The sequence below is a fragment of the Hyperolius riggenbachi genome, chromosome 4 (assembly GCF_040937935.1).
Source record: "Hyperolius riggenbachi isolate aHypRig1 chromosome 4, aHypRig1.pri, whole genome shotgun sequence".
Lineage (NCBI taxonomy): Eukaryota > Metazoa > Chordata > Amphibia > Anura > Hyperoliidae > Hyperolius > Hyperolius riggenbachi.
The window spans coordinates 443,596,820-443,620,209 of NC_090649.1; the positions used below are offsets into that span (position 1 = coordinate 443,596,820).

General features: G+C 46.9%; 1 long non-coding RNA gene across 1 annotated transcript; it reads right to left on the minus strand.

Moving 5' to 3' along the window:
• Positions 1–4,894: 4,894 nt before the first annotated feature.
• Positions 4,895–19,878, minus strand: LOC137504343 (uncharacterized). Its single transcript, XR_011019467.1, has 2 exons — positions 19,792–19,878; positions 4,895–5,334 (listed from the first exon to the last, which is right to left on the minus strand). It is a non-coding gene; the product is annotated as an uncharacterized lncRNA (long non-coding RNA).
• Positions 19,879–23,390: the final 3,512 nt, after the last annotated feature.

Sequence of the window (23,390 nt, forward strand, 5' to 3'; positions counted from 1 at the left end):
CGCCACAGGGCCCACCACCTCCCCAACACCTTAATATCTAGTTATATGGCTTGCAGTCACTGCCATGTATCCCCTTTTCTTATTTCTTTCTGCTTCAAACACAATTAGGAATGACAGCTGAATGAATTCTGCGCCCCCTCCTACTCTGCGCCCTGAGGCTGGAGCCTCTCCAGCCTATGCCTCGGCCCGGCCCTGGGGAGGGGCCTCCAGGCATACAGGCAGCGCTAAGCGTACAGTATATCACCAGAGTTTCCATAAAGCAGCCATAGGCTTTAGGTGTCACTGTCTTCTGCATTTCTGAATAGAGGGGATGGAGAGGTTGTTATGTACTGCTTTGATTTTACAGCTGTTTGTGTCCCTGCTAGAACATTGCTTCTCTCTTCCTGTCTCTGTGTGTGCTGTACAGTGTTCTCAGGCTCACCTGGGTCATTTCTGATTACTGCGAGGGTTGACGTAAAGTGGGTGAGTCGGCAGTTGAGTGGCCACAGAATCTTCGGTGAGGACTAACGGCTGTCCTGGATACATAATATGCTTCACCCAGCAGGTGTGTGTGTGTATCTTAAGGAACTTCATTTACTAACCCTTCAGCAATACTCACCATGGTCTGATATGACCCTGCAGCAAACTCTTCTCAACTAATGGCAGACAAAGTGTCATGTGTAGTGTGATGGTCAGCTCTGTGACCCGGTCACACAGGATGGTTTGTGGAGAGGAGACTGATCCCAGGAGTGCAGTGCAGCACCTGGTGAAGTCACAGAAGCTGAGATATTCCTATGGATGGCTGTGAGAAGCGGCTGCTCAGCAGGAGACGGCTGTACGTGTCTCCTCTCAGGTCTCGGGATGAGGTTACTGCAGGTTGCCGGGATCTCTACAACAAATACTATAATGTGACCTTGTGGAGAACTGGAGTCACACAATGCAGCCAGGAGATCATATAATGCTGATAGCAGCCCATGACCTTGTGCCCAGCGCCCTCTGCTGTCTGATGCTGCACACTGCACACTGGGGACCACAGACACTATTGTTATCATTAAAATGCCATAGTCTAATATCTAATATCCTAACATATTATTATTATGTATTTATATAGCGCTGACATCTTCTGCAGCACTTTACAGAGTACATAGTCATGTCACTGACTGTCCTCAGAGGAGCTCACATTCTAATCCTACCATAGGCATTTTCTTACATTCCTATAGTAGTCTAGGGACAATTTTGAGAGAGCCACTTTACCAATTTGTATGTTTTTAGTGTGTGGGAGGAAACCAGAGTAGCCAGAGGAAACCCATACAAATACAGGGAGACATACAAACTTCATGCAGATAGTGTCCCGGTCAGGATATGAACGAGGGGAGCCTAGCGCTGCAAGGTAAGAGTGGTAGCCGGTGTGCCACCATGACGCACATGCCCAACCACTATGGATTCATTATAAAAAGGATAAAAGGAAAGTCTGCTTATTGCAAAGATGTGACGCATACCGGACATGTGCGCAGGCATGGCTGGATTTGAGGCAAGGCTACTAAGGCCATGGCCTAGGGTAACAGGAAGAAAGGGGCGGGCAGCCGCTAACACACTTAGGCAGATAAATTGCCAAACATGTAAATGGCAGTGGTCACAGACCGGTCCGTGGCAGGGAAGTACGTTACAGGACGGGGGAGAACAGCACAGGATGAGGGAAGCACCGGAATTGGGCGGTGGGGTTGGTGACAATGGGCCTTGGGTGGTAAAATGTGCAAATCGGCCCTGTACACAGGCAAGGTAAAATGCAGTGATCTATACACCGGTGGTGTGACATGCAGTGACCTGTACACAGGTGAAGTGACCAGGAAATAAGAATGAATAAAGTGATAGTGAATACAGAACTTTGTGAGGCAGAAGGTGAGAGTGTGCTGATGTGGCAGCTGCTATAAGATAAGAGACAGTAATCTGTGATGTATGATAACAGCTTCTAGTGTGGCAACATTATCCTCTAATCTCTGCTCTCCTCATTACTACTCTCTGCTGCATCTGATAATAATGGCAGCCAATCCCTCCAGGGAAGATTACAAACAAGGATAATAATTAAGATGCTGCACGATTGTAATGTACATCCGATTAATCCTCATCTCTGCGCGACCTCTGGCACGTCCTAATCACTAACACTTCCACGTGTACACTGTACTCTATACACAACTCCCAACTGTTTGAGATAATGCTGGATACACACGGTGCGTTCGCGCACTCGATTTTCCCGTCGATTCGTTTATTTCCAACAGATTTCGATGGATCGTTAAAGTATGCCGAATCGACTTAACGATCCATCGAAATCCAAATCGGACATGTTGGAAATAAACGAATCGACGGGAAAATCGAGTGCGCGAACGCACCGTGTGTATCCAGCATTAGAAAGAGGGACACTTAAGCTACGCCCCCCTGCCATACCCCTAATCACACCCCTGGCACACCCCTAGTCACACATACCATAAAAATGTCATACGAAAGATATATCAGAGGCCGGGGATCGCCGATCTCGAACAGCGCTGCGGCCCCCGGCAGCGCTGTTCGCATGTAAACCAAGGGGATTTCTACCCCTTACGTTTACAAGCAGCCTGCTAGCCACGATCGGCGACCGGGCAGGGAACGATCGTGCATGCGCGCGGCCGTTCCCTGGGAAACTGCAGCCCCAGGACTTGATGCCATTTGGTGTTAGGCGGTCCTGGGGCTGCCGCCGCGGTCACGGTCATTGGTGTGAGGTGATCCTTAAAGGCCACCTCGCGTCATCACTGCGGCCGGCGTGACAGTACTGCGCATGCGCGGTTTAATCGCGCAGTACTGTCACGCCGGCTGCCGTGATGTTGCGAGGCGGCCGGCGTGGTGACGACAGACTTGACGTTTCAGGAAGAAGGAGCCCAGTGTCGCTGGGAGCCGCCGGGGAGCCATTTCTGACCAGGCCCTGGGTGAAGAGCCAGATGGACGCCGAGGGACCTCCCGACCTACACTGAGCTGCAGAAAGCCCCAGGTGAGTACAAATTTCGTTTTATTTTGAGGTCGGAGTCCCTTTAAACACATTTTTTTTTAGTAGAAAAATACATACCAGTATACAGTGGGTTGCAAAAGTATACGGCCCCCTTGAAGTTTTCCACATTTTGTCACATTACTGCCACAAACATGCATCAATTTTATTGGAATTCCACATAAAAGACCAATACAAAGTGGTGTACATGTGAGAAGTGGATCGAAAATCATACATCATTCCAAACATTTTTTACAAATAAATAACTGCAAAGTGGGGTGTGCGTAATTATTCGGCCCCCTGAGTCAATACTTAGTAGAACCACCTTTTCCTCCAATTACAGCTGCCAGTCTTTTTGGGTATGTCTCTACCAGCTTTGCACATCTAGAGACTGAAATCCTTGCCCATTCTTCTTTGCAAAACAGCTCCAGTTCAGTCAGATTAGATGGACAGCATTTGTGAACAGCAGTTTTCAGATCTCGCCACAGATTCTCGATTGGATTTAGATCTGGACTTTGACTGGGCCATTCTAACACATAAATATGTTTTGTTTTAAACCATTCCATTGTTGCCCTGGCTTTATGTTTAGGGTCATTGTCCTGCTGGAAGGTGAACCTCCGCCCCAGTCTCAAGTGTTTTGCAGTCTCCAAGAGGTTTTTTTTCCAAGTTTGCCCTGTATTTGGCTCCATCCATCGTCCCATCAACTCTGACCAGCTTCCCTGTCCCTGCTGAAGAGATGCACCCCCCGAGCATGATGCTGCCACCACCATATTTGACAGTGGGGATGGTGTGTTCAGAGTTATGTGCAGTGTTAGTTTTCTGCCACACATAGCAAACGCATTTTGGCCAAAAAGTTCCATTTTGGTCTCATCTGACCAGAGCACCTTCTTCCACGTGGTTGCTGTGTCCCCCACATAGCTTGTGGCAAACTGCAAACGGGACTTCTTATGCTTTCTGTTAACAATTCCTTTCTTCTTGCCACTCTTCCATAAAGGCCAACTTTGTACAGTGCATGACTAATAGTTGTCCTATGGACAGAGTCTCCCACCTGAGCTGTAGATCTCTGCAGCTCGTCCAGAGTCACCATGGGCCTCTTGACTGCATTTCTGATCAGCGCTCTCCTTGTTCGGCCTGTGAGTTTAGGTGGATAGCCTCGTCTTGGTAGGTTTACAGTTGTGCCATACTCCTTCCATTTCTGAATGATCACTTGAACAGTGCTCCTTGGGATGTCCAAGGCTTTGGAAATCTTTTTGTAGCCTAAGCCTGCTTTAAATTTCTCAATAACTTGATCCCTGACCTGTCTTGGACCTGTCTTGTGTGTTCTTTGGACTTCACGGTGTTGTTGCTCCCAATATTCTCTTAGACAACCTCTGAGGCCCTCACAGAGCAGCTGTATTTGTACTGACATTAGATTACACACAGGTGCACTCTATTTAGTCATTAGCACTCATCAGGCAATGTCTATAGGCAACTGACTGCACTCAGATCAAAGGGGGCCGAATAATTATGTACACACCACTTTGCAGTTATTTATTTGTAAAAAATGTTTGGAATCCTGTATGATTTCCGTTCCGCTTCTCATGTGTACACCACTTTGTGTTGGTCTTTCATGTGGAATTCCAATAAAATCGATTCATGTTTGTGGCAGTAATGTGACAAAATGTGGAAAACTTCAAGGGGGCCGAATACTTTTGCAAGCCACTGTATTTACATAAATCTGTACAACAGTCCTAAAAGATGGACAAATGAGAAGGAAAGAGGGAAAGAGTTCCCAAAGAGGCACTGTCTCTCCAAAAGAAGGGAGCTCTGCACTATACACACCTCACACACACACACCTCACACACACACACCTCACACACATCACATGCAGTGTACACACATTGTACACACACAAACACACATTCAATTCAAATTAGATTTATTGTCTAAGGGGGTGGGATCGAGTTGCAATTGGTAGGAAGTCTGTGCACATTTTCATATTTAGAGTTCATTTTAAGCTACTCTCAGTCTCTGCTGTGACATAGTGTGCAGCGATGGTCACTGTGATTTTCTCTTCTTCCAGTAGAATGTAGAAATTCCTCTCACCCTCCATGGAGCCAAAATCTGGGATAAGGTCCAGCAATTGCAGTATATTTGGGGCAATGCAGCAAGAAGTGAGCCATCTTCCAGTGTCCTCTGGTCACAGTGCTGGCAAAGTCTGTCCTTCCTGGGTTTGTATGTCTGTCTGTGTCTTGCAGACTCTTATTTCCAGGTTCTGAGCACTAAGTCTGTAGCGACTCAAATCTTGCCTCTCTTTGGAGTTTTGGAGATTTTCCAGGTATGGGTCCAGTTTATAGTCTCTCTGTAGGAACTGGTATATGGTTAGCTTCTGTGACTGTTCTATTTCACTCCTCCATTTATCAAGCAATTATATATGCAGTGTGATGGTATACAGGACATGGTAGCCATTTTAACTCTTATCTTATGGGGAAGCCATCTTGTGTGACCTTATGTAGACACCATTGTTTCAATGGTATGCATTGTATTTCATTTCCTTTGGAGTATAATGGACATTCCCTCTGCTATGCAAAGTATATACATTTGCATCTCCTTTGAAGTCTGCTATAATGACATTTAAATATATCACCTAGCCAGCCGATTCATTCACTTCACCTAAATGAGAAGACTGGAGGGGTGTTGTGTATGGAGACTGCTGATGATGCAGAGTCCAGGGAACTCTGATGTTTGCATACCAAGGAGGATCTCACCCTTTTAATAGAAGGGGATTTGGGTAACCCGGGGTACATTTCCTCCTATAAGAACCAGCTCTCAGATTCAGTAATAGTATGCATACCTCCCAACTTTTTGAGATGAGAAAGAGGGACACTTAAGCCATGCCCCTGCCACACCCCCAGTGGCATAGCTAAGGAGCTGTGGGCCCCGATGCAAGTTTTACAATGCCCCCCCCCCCCTCCCCCAAGCACTCTATACATAACAATTGATATGGTGCACCAAAACCTGCCACTGGCAACTACAGTGTCAAGAGGTGCAATAAGGGAATGGGGAACAGTTTGTTAATGATAACTACTATTCAAAGTATCTATAGAAATGATTATTATGAGCACAGGATCAATAGAGAGCTAAAACTGTAGTTTAGGGAGGGCCCTTCGGGGCCCCTCTGGCCCAAGGGCCCCGATGCGGTCGCTACCTCTGCAACCCCTATTGCTACGCCCCTGCACACCCCTAATCACGCCGCCATCACACCCCTAGTCACATACCATAAAGATTTCATAAGAAAAATATGATGTTTTATATTTCAAACCACACTGGTCCTTTCTATCCTGGTTCATTTTCCTTCATATTTACATTTTAAAATTAGTAATATATCAATTTAAAGGATGGGAATAAAGTTTACAGTCAAATAAACAAATTTTTAGTAGAGAAATATATATATTTACATAGAAAGAGGGACAAAGTTCCGAAAGAGGGACAAATGGGGAGGAAAGAGGGACAGGGCTCCCAAAGAGGGACTGTCCCTCCGAAAGAGGGACAGTTGGGAGCTATGTGTGTGTTTTCTGGAGAATGCAAGAAATACCCTGATCTATCGTCAGAAGTGTGCTGCTGCACCAGTAATTAGACCTTACGCTAGGTAAAGTTTGACTTTTGTTTTATTGCTTTCTATTTTGATGAGGAAATGCCTTGTTGTCTGTCTTTGTCACTTTTACTTTTGTAAATATTTTTTTTATATATTCTTTCTGCATTTGTTCCACTTTTTGGAATATTAAATCTGTATTCAATAAGTTAATATTCTGTGTACTAAGCAGAGAATTTACATCTCCTAGAGAGATACTGTAGTGTATTGTGTTACGGAACAGTGCCATATTGTATTCTCAGTTGTTTCATTGCTACCCGTGTGAGATTGCATTGTGTGTGGGGGTTCCCGTAGTTTTGGCCTAAAGACCGTGGCTGACCCAAGACATAAACGCCAGCCTGAGTGTGTGCAGCTTGACAGCGGTGCATGAAATTGTCATAATTGCCATAGACAGGGACAGATCTCTCTACAGCACATGAATCTGTGTGTGTATGGTGTCTAGCAGATTCGTTCGCACATGACTGCTAATGGTGGCTGAGTCTTTCAAAGTGTGGTTGAAGGTGACAGCCTTGTTTTACCTTAAATAAGACTGCTCCTCCTCTCAATTTGATCAAACACCATCAGGACCTGTCTCTGCAGGCTTGCCATGGCCGCAGGTTCCTGTCAATCAACAGTCTGCTTTTCTCTTGGCTCTGGTGTGTTTAATCTGATCTCTTGTTAGGCCCTGTGGATGAGGATTTGGGGTGAACATGGAGTCAACCACCTTTCAGGGCACATGGCTTTTCCTGGTTTTCATTGTGCTGCATGGCTTTATAGTGGAGTGAATCAAGGCTGCTGCTCTGTAGATGGGCCCAGTTGGGTAACACTCCCTTCTGTATTTCAAGCAGTAATGGGAATCTATCCAGCTCAACCCTGCATGCAATGTTTGAGGTGCCCCTATGGACTTGGATGAGATACTTGCAGAATTCCAGATGAAATATTTCTTATGAACTAGATTCCCACTTCGATTGATCTGGGCAGCTGGTGGGGCCCTATACTTCACTTCCGTATGGGTAATATTGGGGTGATGACACTGTCAAAAACTTTCAGACAGATCTTTACAGGTGGTTTGAAGTGGTACAGGTCTTTCGTGATGGCATAGAACATTTGGCATAGTTTGGCTTTTAGGGACTCTATGGCTGACTTAAGGCTTCCAGATTGGTTGATTTCCAGACCAAGGTAGGTATATGTGTCAGTTCTGCTGATAGTCGTTCAGTGTTAATGGTGAGCTCTGGGCTGACTTTGTGTTTTTCCTTTGTAACACCATGGTTTTGGTTTACTTTAGAAATTGATGGGGAGTCTCCATGTTGAGCTACATTTCTTCAAAGATGATCTGCATAACAGAGAAATTTCACTACTGTGCAATGTAGGGTGAGTCCTGGTGCTGATGAGGCATCTAGTGCAGAGGCCAGTTTTGCGACGTATATGTTGAAGAGAGTTGGGCTCAGGCTGCAGCCTTGTCTTACACCCCACACTGGGGGAAGATATGTGTTCTTTTCCCAATGACTTTCAAACTGCATTTGTTTCCAGTATATGAGCTCTTGATGACATTGTATGCTTTTCCTCCTGTTCAGTTCTCTAGGAGATATATACACTACACTCACTCACACTGTGTACACACTTATACACAGTAGACCTAAATACTATACATACTACACAGCTCTATTTTGAGGTTGCTGTGTATGTGAGCGGCAAAGCTTTCTTAGTAGTTGTATGGGGATAATGTCATCCGGCCATACTGGAGTCGCGTACATGAAAAAAAGGCGCCTGGAAAAAAGGGTGCAGGGGATTGCTGATAGTAGAATTTCGATAAAATTAGTGATATTCTACTACTGAATTCCGAAATATATATATATATTCCGTAAAATATTGGCAATATTTACCGATATTTTACTATGGCTAAACCTAACCCTACTCTCACACAGAACCCTCCCTCTACCAAAGCCTAAAACCGAAGACCCCCTGGTGGTGCCTAACCCTAAGACCCCTCCTAGTGGTGCCTAAACCTAATATCCCCCTGGTGGGGCATAACCCTAAGACCCCGTGGTGCCTAGCCCTAAGATCCCCTTGGTGGTGCATAACCCTAAGACCCCGTGGTGCCTAACCCTAAGACCCCTCCTAGTGGTGTCTAACCCTAAGATCCCCTGGTGGTGCCTAGCACTAAGATCCCCCCCCCCCGTGGTGCCTAACCTTAAGACCCCCTGGTGGTGCCTAACCCTAAGACCCCCTGGTGATGCCTAACTCTAAGACCCCTCTGGTGATGCCTAACCCTAAGACCACCCTGGTAGTGCCTAACCCTAAGACTAGGGGTGTAACTAGAAATCACTGGGCCCCCTGCAAAACTTTAGATGGGGCCCCCTTCCCCTGCACACTTAATAGGGACAGTCTACAAATCTTGGTCTACAAAACTTTGTATGATTTGTTATCAGTGGCTGAGCAGATGCAGTCATTAGAACAATTAGGCAGAGGGCAGAAAGTGTTTTCTCTCCTTGACTCTAGTTGTCAGTCTCTTAGGACAGGGCTCCCTGTGGCTTCTAAGTCCCCCTGCAGCTGCATCCCTTGCAGGGTCTATTGTTACGCCCCTGCCTAAGACACCTCCTAGTGGTGCCTAACTTCCCCCCATGGTGCCTAACCCTAAGCCCCATCCTAAACCTCTACCGCAAAACCGCAACATGCGGCAACACAGGTTACATTCGGCGCCCAGAGGCTCAGATTACCGGCAAGCATTTTAAATTTTGGCTTGCGGAAATACAAATATTGCATAGTGGGTGCAGACCGCTATTTGCATTTCTGCATTACCTGGGGCTTCTTCCTGTATGTCCCTCACCGTTCTCTTCCTTGCTTAGCTGTTCGCCTTGCAGCTGAGTCACCTGAGTCGTGCAGTACTGGGCATACGTTGGCCCAGTAGCGTGCGTCCTTGATTGCCACAGAACACTCTCGGTCATGGAAGTGTGATTATGGGCGCCTCCACCCCTCACGGACGATCACGGAGGCCAATGCATGCACGGTACTGCACGACTCAGCTGCAGGAGCGGGGCGAACAGCTAACAGGTAAGCGAGGAGGAGGGGGTGAGGGACATACAAGCCTACGGGGGCTGGAAGAAGCCCCGGGTAAGTAAAAGAACAATTCTTAATTTCACCTCATGCATCCTCTAAGAGTCGGGGGGTCAATATCACTTTTTATTTTCACCTCGGGTTCACATTAAAGATGTTTTTTTTTAATTTGCAGAAAGCTCACAATTGTTATTTAAACCCCAGTAAGGGCCCTTTTCCACTTGTGGCGATTGCGATGTTAAATCGCAAATCAATAGGGTTTGCTAAATAACATAGGAATCGCGGTAGGTAATTTCCACTCCCGCAATTCAGTTTTTACTAAAGCGCGACTGCGGCTCGGCGCTATCTTTAACCCCAATTTTGCTATGCATTGCATAGCAAAATCGCAATCGCCCCCCAAAAAATAGCAACTTGCTGAATCGCAATCGCTTAGCTTAAACGCTAGCGATTACAAGTGGAAAAGGGCCCTAAAGGGCCTCAGCCTTCAAAACTCCACCAAAGCCATTTGCATTTTCGTTATTGTAGAGTTATAATGTTATAAGATCATTTGGGGTGGTTGTCACTTTTTTATTATGAAAGTGAATATAGTCCTGCCCGCGATCCAATATGATGAGCATGTGGGACGTTGCTGCGTTGTGACATTTGGTGCATCTGGCGTCATGTTCTTGTGTTTCTGCCCTGGAATGAATAGTTCCTTGATAGATTTTGGCTTGGCGGGAAATGTTTCCAGTAACTTTAGTGATGTCCGGGTCCCCCGAGAGGGCCGGAATCCTCCTCGGACGGATTGGATGTCACCGTCTGTCTCCGCAGCTGTGCGACTCGGACGGCGAGAGGGGTCAGGCTGACCGGCCGCTCCCCCCACAGCAGACTCTGGTGTTTAGAAAATCGCACATCTGCCGCAGATGGTGTGAGAAATGATTCCAGGGACCTGTTTTGGAACCCGCACTGCCAGCCTGCCCGAGAGCTGCTATCTGCGATGCTTGATAAGCTAATTACAAAGAGACGCTGGCACCGTGATTAGCGGGCGAGGAGGGAAAACAGCAGTCAGAAGTGCCTGGCAGATCACACGTACTGATTTCACACACACAGCAAAGGACGCGGCAACCTGACACGATAACAACAGCGCTCTGTGTGGGGCGGCTGCCAGCAGTGACTCCTCTGCACACCTTCACAGAAGAGGAGGATCAGAGTTTACCTGACACACATATATAACAGCCAGGCATCTGCCTAGCTCCCAGCTGTCCCTTTTTTGGACAGACAGTCCCTCTGGGAACCAAATCCTTCTGTCCCTCTTTCTTCCTCATTTTTCCTTCTTTCAGGACTCATGCACAGTTCTCTGTAAATACCCGTGTTTCCCCGAAAATAAGACAGTGTCTTATATTAATTTTTGCTCTTAAAGATGTGCTAGGGCTTATTTTCAGGGGATGTCTTAAATTTCCATTAGGAAGTGTCTCTCAGCAGAACATTACCTGTGCCTTTGTACTGTCATGTTCATCGATTTGAAAGTATGCTACTTTAGTAATCAGGCACCTGCCCTGTCTTCTATGCACACAGCTGATAACCTGGCTGTGTGCTGGGCTTACAGGACGGGTGCCCAACCAGCATTGCACTGCTGTGTCCCCACTTACTGGCTGCCTCTTCCTCCTCCTTAAGTTCCGCTAGGGCTTAATTTAAGGGTAGGGCTTATATTACAAGCTTGCACTAAATTCCAGCTAGGGCTTATTTTCAGGGTAGGTCTTATTTTCAGGGAAAGAGGGTACATGTATTTTTCTACTGAAAAATGTGTTGGGCTTGTTCACACTAAGAGCGATTTGGCTCTTTTGTAAGCACTGGCGATATTAAAAATCACCTTAAAAGCGCTAGTGCAATGATGCTTAATGTGAGGGTTCTTACATGAGCGATGCGCTTTCTATTGAATCGCAAACACGGCTCCTGCACTATTTTCAGAGCATTTCTGATTCAATAGAAAGTATAGGGAAATTGCAAAGCGCTTTGAGTTGCGATTTCCTGAGCCCTTTTATGAATAAATACATTGTATTTATTAATTTCCGGGTCAAAGAATTCACTTCTTGACTGACGTAGGGAAGTATAAAAAAAATCATCGCTCCACAACATCGCTTTTCTTAGCAAAAAGCGCTTTTAAAGGCACTTTTAAGATCGCTAACCAAATCGCTCAGTGCTAGCGATTTGTAATGTGAATAAGGCCTAACTGCCCCTAAACTTTATTTCCATCAATTAAATTAATATATTTCTTATTTTCAAATGTTAAAAATGAAGAAAAACTACTGACGATAGAAAGGACCAGTGTGGATTGAATGAAAAAAACGACATCTTTTGATTCTGAATTCTTTTTGATATGCATGGTGAGGGTCGTGGTGGGGGCGTGGTTAGAAGTCTTGCAGGGGCGTGTCTAAAAGTGTCCCTCTTTCTTATCCCAAAAAAGTTGGGAGGTATGGCATCAGGCTTAGACTGTGGCAGTGACATTACGCTGTGTGCCCTCTGAGGGACAGTGATTTCTGCACTCTGATGTGTAATTCCAGACGCACTCGCCAACCCTCAGGCTCGGTTCCCATTGGCAGCTTCTGTAGCCGGATCAAGTGTAATAGTCCGCTTTGGTCAGTCTGCAATACAGAGTTACAGAGTACCCAGCAAGCTCATGGTGAACCAGAACTCATTGGAGTGTGTAAGGGGCTACAATGGACCAAAAAGCCCCCTTACTAAAATGCTTTGGAAAAACAAAAGTTTGCTTTCTGAAAACAGAAAGTATTTGCAATAGTTCAAGTTGGAGTGAGCTCCGAGATGTCTCCCACAATGCATCACTGCTGAAATATGGAAATCACCCATTGTTGTCTCCAACCTGAATTATTGCAAATACTTTCTGTTTTAAGAAAGCAATCTTTTGTTTTGCAATGTAATAGAACAGAAAAAAATGCAGTGTGAAACAAACACAATTGCAGTAGTAAGACGTAGCATGCGATGTGTGTGCCAGTCACAATGCATCACATTAATGGGCACTGCAGTATGTCACTGCGATTCACTGACAGCGGGTGTTCTCAAATATGGATTGGAACATGTGCAGTGGGAATGGAGTGGACTCTTAAAGAGAACCTGAAGTGGGATATGGAGGCTACCATATTTATTTCCTTTTAAACAATACCAGTTGCCTGGCAGCCCTGCTGATCTATTTGGCTGCAGTAGTGTCTGAGTAACACCAGTAACAAGCATGCAGCCAATCTTGTCAGATGTGACAATAATGTCAGAAACACCTGAAATGCTGCATGCTTGTTCAGGGGCTATGACTAAAAGTATTAGAGGTAGAGGATCAGCAGGACAGCCAGGCAATGTGCATTGTATCCCTCTCACTTCAGGTTCCCTTTAACCTCCTAACGACAGCGTCACGACGATGGGCGTGAACACAGTGGCTTCCCCTGGACCGCCTAACGCCAATTGGTGTCAAGTCCTGGGGGAGTGTTTTGCCAGAGATCGCACGCGCATCTCCGCATCACTGAGGGAGCTCCGCTCTGTCATCAGCCTCCTTGCAGAAATGGCCGCTAGGAGACTGTTAGACGCCGTCTATTTACATGGTACAGCGCTGTGATCTATGACAGTGCTGTACTGGGGACAGCCGTGTGATATGGCAGGCTTCGGAGCGATCATAGGCTGAAGCCTATGACAGCGATTGCTGTCAATGGCTAGTGCAGGGAGGGAGGGCGGGGTGAATATAAAATAAAAGCATGCCAGCAGGGATCAGAGCCTACCAACAGATCTCTGTTGGTGAGAAAAAGTGGGGGGAGGGGGGGAATCTCTTGTGTGCTGAGTTGTGAGGCCCTGCAGCAAGCCCTTACAGCTGCAGTGGCCTAATTAGTGAAAAATAGCCTGGTCACTAGGGGGGTGTAAGCCTATGGTCCTGAAGTGGTTAAACTCCTCTTTTTCTGGTTTCTTTTACTCTTGGTTTTCACGCTGAAATCTATGTAAAATCTATTGTGCGTGTGGAGAGATTTACAGGATACCCGCAGTGACATGATGAGATAGATATGTGTATGTACAGTGCCAAGCACACAAATATCTATGCTGTGTTCCTTTTTTTTCTTTCTCTGCCTGAAAGAGTAAAATATCAGGTATGTAAGCGGCTGACTCAGTCCTGACTCAGACAGGAAGTGACTATAGTGTGACCCTCACTGATAAGAAATTCCCCTTTTTATCTCTTTCTTGCTTTCAGACGCCATTTTCTGCTAGGAAAGTGTAGTTTATAGTTGGAATTTCTTATCATTGAGGGTCATACTGTAGTCCAGGGCTGCCCAATGCGTCGATCGCGATCTACCAGTAGATCGCGAAGGACTGCTGGGTAGATTGCGTCGGCATTTTAAAATAGTACGCCAGACGCTGACTATGCAGCGCCGGCGTACTGTCTGATTGTGCTGCTCTGCTGCCCTATGCAGAGCAGCACAGAGCACACAGCCAATAGGGAGAGGCAAAGAGAGCGCCGCGTCATGCCCCCCTCCTTCCTCCCCAGCCCTCCCACTTCCTCTTTGTCCGCCGCTCTCCTCCTCATGTAGTCCGGAACCCCGTCGCTGACCCTGCATGTCGTGCAGCACTGACACCTGATTAGCGACAATCTGCAGTGGAGAGGAGAGCGGTGGGTAAGGACGTGTATACAGGAAGTGCTTTGCCTGTATACACGCCGCTACCCTCCGCTCTCCTCTCCACCGCTGGTCACCGCTATCAGATGTCTCAGTGCTGCATGCTCCTCCGGGCATGCAGGGTGAGTGAAGGGGGGTGGAGGAGAGCGGCAGCTGGTGGAGGGAGGGGGCACCTATCTATATGACTGGGGCACCTATACCTAGCTATCTATATATGGGGTGCACCTACACGTGGCTATCTATATGTGAGGGGGAACCTATGCCTAGCTATCTATGTGGGGGACACCAATGCCTAGCTATCTATGTGGGGGACACCAATGCCTAGCAACCTATGTGGGGGACACCTATGCCTAGCTATCTATATGTGAGGGGGAACCTATGCCTAGCTATCTATGTCGGGGACCACCTATGCCTAGCTATCTATGTCGGGGACCACCTATGCCTAGCTATCTATGTGGGGGACACCAATGCCTAGCTATCTATGTGGGGGACCACCTATGCCTAGCAACCTATGTGGGGGACACCTATGCCTAGCTATCTATATGTGAGGGGGAACCTATGCCTAGCTATCTATGTCGGGGACCACCTATGCCTAGCTATCTATGTCGGGGACCACCTATGCCTAGCTATCTATGTCGGGGACCACCTATGCCTAGCTATCTATGTGGGGGACACCTATGCCTAGCTATCTATGTGGGGGACACCTATGCCTAGCTATCTATATCGGGGACCACCTATGCCTAGCTATCTATGTGGGGGACACCTATGCCTAGCTATCTATATGTGTGGGGCACCTATGCCTAGCTATCTATATGTGTGGGGCACCTATGCTTAGCTATGTATATGTGTGGGGCACCTATGCCTAGTTATCTATGTGGGGGACACCAATGCCTAGCTATCTATGTGGGGGACCACCTATGCCTAGCTATCTATATCGGGGACCACCTATGCCTAGCTATCTATGTGGGGGCAGGGCAGGATTTCTGGCAAGGCCACATAGGCCATGGCCTAGGGCACCAGAAATTTAGGGGCGGCTCAGTGAGGGGCTGTAAAGCTGTTCTATGCAGCCATATAACTGTCTATAAGGACAGTTTTAACCTTTGAACTCTCTGTCCTGTACTTGTGTCATCCCTGCAAGACCTATGAGCTCAATCCTGCAGGTAAACATCAGCCTACCTCTCATGGTGACACAATGGGTCCATCATTAACAAGATGGTACATATAACATAAAAGTTCTTAAGGAAAACATAACTTATAATCTATACGCGTCTTTCTGAAATAGTTATTGTCTGTGACATCCAATGATGTTCAATCAACCAATGTAAGTAGAATTCTCATTGGGGCATACAGAGATAACAACCATACAGACTGTATAGTTGGCCTGGGGCGGTAAAAAGTACAAATCCGGCCCTGTGTGGGGGACACCTATGCCTAGCTATCTATATGTGTGGGGCACCTATGCCTAGCTATCTATATGTGTGGGGCACCTATGCCTAGTTATCTATGTGGGGGACACCAATGCCTAGCTATCTATGTGGGGGACCACCTATGCCTAGCTATCTATATCGGGGACCACCTATGCCTAGCTATCTATGTGGGGGACACCTATGCCTAGCTATCTATATGTGGGGGGCACATATTCCTAGCTATCTATATGTGTGGGGCACATATGCCTAGCTATATATGTGGGGAACCACCTATGCCTAGCTATCTATATGGGGGGCCACCTATGCCTAGCTATCTTTGTGGGGGACACCTATGCCTAGCTATCTATGTGGGGACCACCTATGCCTAGCAACCTATGTGGGGGACACCTATGCCTAGCTATCTATGTGGGGGACACCTATACCTAGCTATCTATATGTGGGGGACACCAATGCCTAGCTATCTATGTGGGGGACCACCTATGCCTAGCTATCTATATGGGGGACCACCTATGCCTAGCTATCTATATGGGGGACCACCTATGCCTAGCTATCTATATTTGGGGGGCACCTATGCCTAGCTATCTATGCGGGGGACCACCTATGCCTAGCAACCTATGTGGGAGACACCTATGCCTAGCTATCTATGTGGGGGACACCTATACCTAGCTATCTATATGTGGGGGACACCAATGCCTAGCTATCTATGTGGGGGACCACCTATGCCTAGCTATCTATATGGGGGACCACCTATGCCTAGCTATCTATATTTGGGGGGCACCTATGCCTAGCTATCTATGTGGGGGGCACCTATGCTTAGCTATCTATATGGGGGCACCCATGCCTAGCTATCTATATGGGGGGCACCTATGCCTAGCTATATAAGGGGACCTATGCCTAGCTTTCTATACGGGGGCACCTATGCGTAGCTACTTATATTAAGGGCAGCTATACCTGGCTATTTTAAATGTTGGTAGATCTCTTGAGCTCTGGAATTTTAAAAGTAGCTCGCGAGTCAAAAAAGTGTGGGCACCCTGCTGTAGTCACTTCCTGTCTGAGTCAGGACTGAGTCAGCCATTTACATACCTGATATTTAACTCTTTCAGGCAGAGAAAGAAAAAAAGGAACACGGCATAGTTATTTGTGTGCTAGGCACTGTACATACAGATGTCTATTTCATCATGTCACATGTCACCTCGGGTATCCTTTAGATGCATCTTTTTTTGATCAGATAATAAAAAAGGGGACACCAAGAGCCCAATATAGTGTAGTATGTACTGGCTATGGGTGAGATAATGAAAAGTAAGTATCATTATACTCAGAAACGAGGGTTACCACTCAGGCAACCACTGTATAGGCAGGTGGAGAGATTAGACTTGTCCCCACTCAGGATTAAGAAGTCGTTCTCTATAGATCAGAAAAGGGGTATCACCCCTCCACCATCTTGTACAATGTAAAGGTAAACAGAGGTGCCAGTAGGATAAAAAAAAAGGTAAAATGTTTAAAAAGAGAGGAGGTGGAGGTGGACTTACCTCCTCCAAGTAGACACAAATTAGTAATGATCTATCAACAAAATAATTTATATGTACACATTGGGCTCGATTCACAAAGCGGTGCTAACCCAGTTAGAGACTTTAGGCGTGATAACCATTGCACCACGCTGGTGAAAAGCCAGTTTAGGCATGATAAGTTTAGGTGTGATAAGTTTAGGTGTGATAAGTTTAGGCATGATAAGTTTAGATAAGTTTAGATCGCTTGCAAAGTCCCGCATGCAAAGCAGCGCCATTAAACTCTATGCAAAGTGCACCAGACTTTGCTAGCGCAAAACTTTTGATCAGCTGTGCACTGCGGTGCTAACCCAGTTGGTGCTTAAACTTATCATGCCTAAACTTATCACACCTAAACATATCATGCCCAAACTTATCACACCTAAACATATCATGCCCAAACTTATCACACCTAAACTTATCACACCTAAACTTATCATGCCTAAACTGAGTTTAGGCATGATAAAGGGCTTTTCACCAGCGTGCTAACTGTTAGCACCGCTTTGTGAATCTGGCCCATTGCGTCTTTACTTTCATCTCAGGTACACTTTAATTACATGTACACGCTAGCGTCCCCTTGTCATTTGGAGGACTGAGCTCCATTGTGATGGGGACCCTTTTAGACTTGCTTCCATATTTTCTGCTGTGTGATGAACCTGTTCCTGGCACCATGTTTGCTCTGCAGAGGGAGTGGTTGTCCTACAAACAATTAATTTTTTTCAGAAGGAGCTCCAATCCTTTCTTATGCACAAGCTGCTGTAGCTGCTAAAACCACTCCCCAAGGAAAACTACTCTACATCATTACAGCTCTTACAGAAAAGAACCTTCTCTAACTGGGCAGCAGTGACCTTACTCTCTACTTGCTGGAGGTATCCTCATGTTTTCTGTGGTGACTTCATACTGAATAACTTTCCACATACACCTCAGTGTGACTCCATTCATCTCTCTCCTATATCTCCACTGTGACTCTCACCAGCTTAGTTGCCCTGCACTGTACCCTTTTTAGCTTGAAGAATTATCTATGAACTGATGCCCTCAATTGACCCACATATCAATATGTCCAGCAGGTGGCAGTGTTCCATAGGCCAGACACATCTCCAAAGATCTGCCAGTATCTCCAGTGAGGAGTAACCAGCAAACCTGGGCTGTACCATTATAACTTTCCTGCTATAAGAAGGTAAATGATTTCAGTTCTGGGTGGGTCATAGTGGACCATAGCAAGAGTTGCTGAATGCTTAGTAAATTAGTAGCTATCTGATTGCAGGCTAATGGCCTGATGATTGCAAGCTCCTACAGTGAGAACATTGTTATATTTCAGCCAGTCCTGGACTTATTTAGTAAAAACTCTCGATGTGGATGCTTCAACTACAGTCACAGCTCGCTGCAACTCTTACTATGATCTGATATGGCCCAGGTAAGGGGTGAAATCTTCACTAATTGCAGATAATTGTTCATTAACGCAGTTCAGGTTTGACACGTCTGTTATGAGATACTCTCTGGAGATGGTTAGATACCTAGACATGGCCATCCAGTCCTGAGGGTTCCCTTCCCCAGCCATTTCCATAGCTGCAGAATACAAAGAGGATGAATGAAGGGATTTCCGTGGTAATGCGATTTTCAAGGTAAACCTCCACATTCTCTGATTGGTCCAATACTACGGAGTATTAACATGGGAGGAAAGAGACGAAAGTTGGCACTGCAAGCATTTCGGTTTAATCCACGATATAAAGTTTATCAGCAAAATTGTGCGACAATTCAAAAAGGTAGGTGCACATACCGGTCCTGGTGGGCAGTCAGTGGGGAGATGGGTGCAGAGCGCAACTGCCTGATGGCCGTTGTGTGCGAATAGCGCTTCTACTTAGATACGTTACTAGCATGAAACGCCCATCAGGCATTTGCGCCCTGCACCCCCCACACCACTGACTGCCCACCCACCAGGACCGGCATGTGCACCTACCTTTCTGAATTGTCGCACGTCTCTTTCCTCCGATGTTGATATTAAACTCTTTATGTCAGAGCAGGCAAGGCATGGTTAATAGGTGAGCAAGCTGGCCTTGGATGGTTCAGCTGCAACCCTCTAGTTTGTACTGCAGGGCCAACGCTTTGTTTCACTCATCTTCATACTACTGAGTATTTCCGAGCCCTGTGATTGGACTAAAATTTTCGATTGTAAGCCAATCACAACACTCGAAATTTGGAAATACTCAGTAGTATTGGACCAATCATGTGTTGAATGTGGTGGTTTACTACAGAAATCAGAATACCACACAAATTTTAGTGCAATCACAAAACTCGGATACTACTGAGTCTTGTGACCATCCGTACTTAGCGACAGAGGAGGTGTGGCTGTAACCATAGAGATAACGGGTGTGAGGATTTTAAGCCAGTTAGAAGAGGAAGATACCTGCAGACACAAACATTGGATAACTAGGCAGCCGGGAGCAGAAGATGGACGCTGGGATGTAAATCTGGAGCACCACTTATATATATTGTGCATTGTGGAGAATGATATATGGGTGTTACCATTGCTAAATAAAGGCACAAGCTCCAGGGCAGCTATTCATCTCCTGGTGTTACTGATGGAGCAGAGTGTTCTGTACATGCAGATAGGCACCTAGTGTGACAAGAAGAAAAACATGCAGAGATAAATCATTCCCCACCATCAGGTAATGCTTACGTAGGACAGAGAGGAACACAGAGCGAATTTAGGAAATCACAATACCATAGAGATCACCACATCATTCTATAGACAGTGACATCTTGTGGTTGCTTTACTATACTGCAGTTTAAAGTGAACCTGAGGCCGCACAGGAAGGGCCAGATGGGACACTGAGGCATGTTCCCTGGTCTATGATATGCCTCTGTGCCATTCTCTGCCCCCCTGTGCCGCGTTGTGCTTGTCAGCTTGCCGCCAATCTCAAGGGGTAGGGGCGTCCCTAGCAGAAGACCTCCTGCAAACTGCCCACTAGGGGCGTTCCTGATTCCCCTTCCACAGCTGCCATTGGGCAGCTCTGCCTCTCCTCAGCCACTCCCCCGCCTCCCTACACTCTGCGTGAGACACACAGAGCACAGCTTCCAGCATCATGACCCCAGGGGTCACGGAAAATGAAAGTGGCTGATATCGAGCAGAGCGGCGGGGATTGCGGCTACCTGATCCGGCCAGCCCCACGGATTAGGTAGCATGTTTTTTTTACAAATATCCCCACCTCGGATTCCCTTTAAAGTAATTATGTTGATACTGCCAACAGTTACCAACAAGTTGACCTGTCACTGACCTTGTATAACCATGTAGGCAGTGATGTGCTGCATACCTGTTCCAGGGCAATGACCACTGAATCTGCCACCCTGTCATGGGCTTAGCCCAGAACTTGCACCACAATCCTGCCATGTGATATCTCACACTAATGCTGGGAACACACGTTTCATTTTTGCGGTAGAATCGTTCCAATAGATGCCTTTGATTGATAAAATTCCGTCATGTCAGATTCTCTGCTCGATCCGAAAATCGAATAGTAAATCGATTGAGTGGAGAATCGAAAGCAAAAAAAGTATCGGGTGTTCCCAGCAACTAACTACTGAATGTAGCATCTGCTGGCACTTCCATAGTGCACGTCATTTCCGAGCTCTGATAAGAGAACCTGTTTTCTGTAACACCCACCATCCCTGGCGCCCCTGCAGAACATGTGTGGCGTATTAGCAGGAGCTCCAGGTACTAATGTGTGACTCGCTAGGCAATGATGCGTCACTCTGCTGCCCATCTGGCCCTGGTAATGTCACTGGTAATTATTACCTACCTGAGGCCAGGAAAAGTGGAAAAAGTGACAGCAGAGAAGGAGGATGTGTTTCCTCCGGTATCATTTACAAATGGAAGAGACACTGTTTGCTTTCCAATATGACCCAGTGATTAACAGATGGTCAGACCTAAATCATACATTCACTGAATGAACATCAAATCATCGTCATCAAATGAATCCATCAGTGATTCAGTCTCTCTGAGGAGTTGTGAGGACTGCCGGCTGCCTGATGTATGCACTGCACTGTGCACCAGCACTGCTGCCAGCTTACCCACGGCTCTCCATGCTCCCTGCACTCCCCCTCTGCTGTGCATTCCTATGGGAAAGTCAGCTGGGTACACACCTTACAATTTTCCGTCAGATCAACGGATTGAACAGATCATTTCCCACCTGTCCGATCGGATTCCAATCGATTTTGGGTAGTTACCAATGCAAAATTGATTGCATTATTTATCGGGAGCAATTTGGATGTCTACACAAGATGAAACTTCTTATCAGATCACACGTTGATCTGATGGAAAATTGTACTGTGTGTATGAGGCTTTACTCACGCATCTGTGATCTATAGTTATGTCTGATCATTGCTTTCTGCATACCCAGAGCTGGATGGTAGGATTATGCCTAGAAGCAGCAGAATGAGGCCAGCCACAGCCCTCACCTCTGCCTGCCCTGCTGACTCTATCCCATGCAGGGTGCTCAGTGTGTATCAACTCAAGAAGACTGCACAACTTAAAGTGTACCTGAGACCTAAATACATATATATATATATACACACACACATACCTGGGGCTTCCTCCAGCCCCCTTCAGGCGGATCGGTCCCTAGCCGTGTTCCCAGGCCGCCTGGATCCTCCGCTAGGCGGCCCAGTAATTCCTCCAGTTGGGGCCAATTGGCACTGGCACAGTGGCCGGGCATGTGCAATGCGCCCTGATTCACAGAGTTAATGGGGCATCTAATAGAAGATCCAGGCAGCCTGGGAGAATGCAGAGGGATCGATCAGCCTAAAGGGGGCTGGAGGAAGCCCCAGGTTTGTATAGTTTTTTTTTATTTTTTTCTGTCTCAAGTTTCCTTTAAGCAGGAGTGTTGCTGGTGCTGGACCCAGTAGCAAGGAACAGAAATTATTGCTCCGTACACATACAACATTCCATCTAACCGTATTAGCTGATAATTGTTTCAGGGCCACCAAGTGTCCCCTTAAATAAATACTGTAGGGGGTTCGTGGGAAAATGAGTTGAAGTTACCCAGGGCTTCTAATGGTCCCCCGCAGACATCCTGTGCCTGCGCAGCCACTCCCCGATGCTCCGGCCCCGCCTCCGCTTCACTTCTGGACTTTCAGACTATAAACGGAACGTGCCAAGACCAATTCCGGGCACGACCCAGTCGTGCTTGGCGAAAATAAAGATTCTGATTCTGATTCTAAAGTCTGAAAACCAGACTCCTCGCTCCAGCTGATGTCATCAGGAGCGTACTGCGCAGGCCCAGTATGGTCTGGGACTGTGCAATACGCTCCTGGTGACAACAGCGAGAGCGAGGACACGGCAACACAGGCACAGTGGTTTTCAGACTTTAAAGTCTGAAATTCCAGAAGTGAACCGGAGGCGGGGCCAGAGCATCGGTGAGTGGCTGCGCGGGCACTGGACATCTGCGGGGGACCATTAGAAGCCCCGGGTAAGTTCAACTCATTTTCTCCCGACCCCAACAGTATTCCTTTGGCACAGGACAGATTCTAAATGATTCTACAGCTGTGTACCCACCTCGCAATTTTCCGTCGATTTTCCCAACAACCGGTGATTTTTTTTGAGCGACCAGCAGTCATTTACGTGACGTCGTGATTTGGGTACAGGTGCACGAGTACCTAAGTGAATGTGGCTTAGCATCGCACGATAATAAAAGACTGTCACAGCGAATCAGATCTTTAAGATCCGCCGTGTAATGTACTGCGATCGGTTGACATTCCGTTCGCTCCATTCGTATAACGTCGCGTGACCCGCTGGCAGGAAGATGAATCGCTGGAAGCTCATCATGAGGGAGCCGTTGCTGGATCCATCTTCCTGGGTCGTTATGGTGAGTGTGAGGCTTAGAGTCTGTCCTGTGCCTTGACAAAGGGGACCTTTGGTGGCCCCGAACTGATTGTCAGCTAGTACAGGCAGATGGCATGTTGGCGTCCGCTCTACTGTGCAGATGCAGAGGCCTTGTGCCTGAGCAGTAGAGCGGACCTGATCGGGCTCGGCAATTTCCACTGGAGCCTGAGCGGCAAGCCACTACTGGGCCTGCCCGCAACAGGATTGTTTTTGTTTTCTTTTGTCCGGAGGTCCCAACACAGGATGG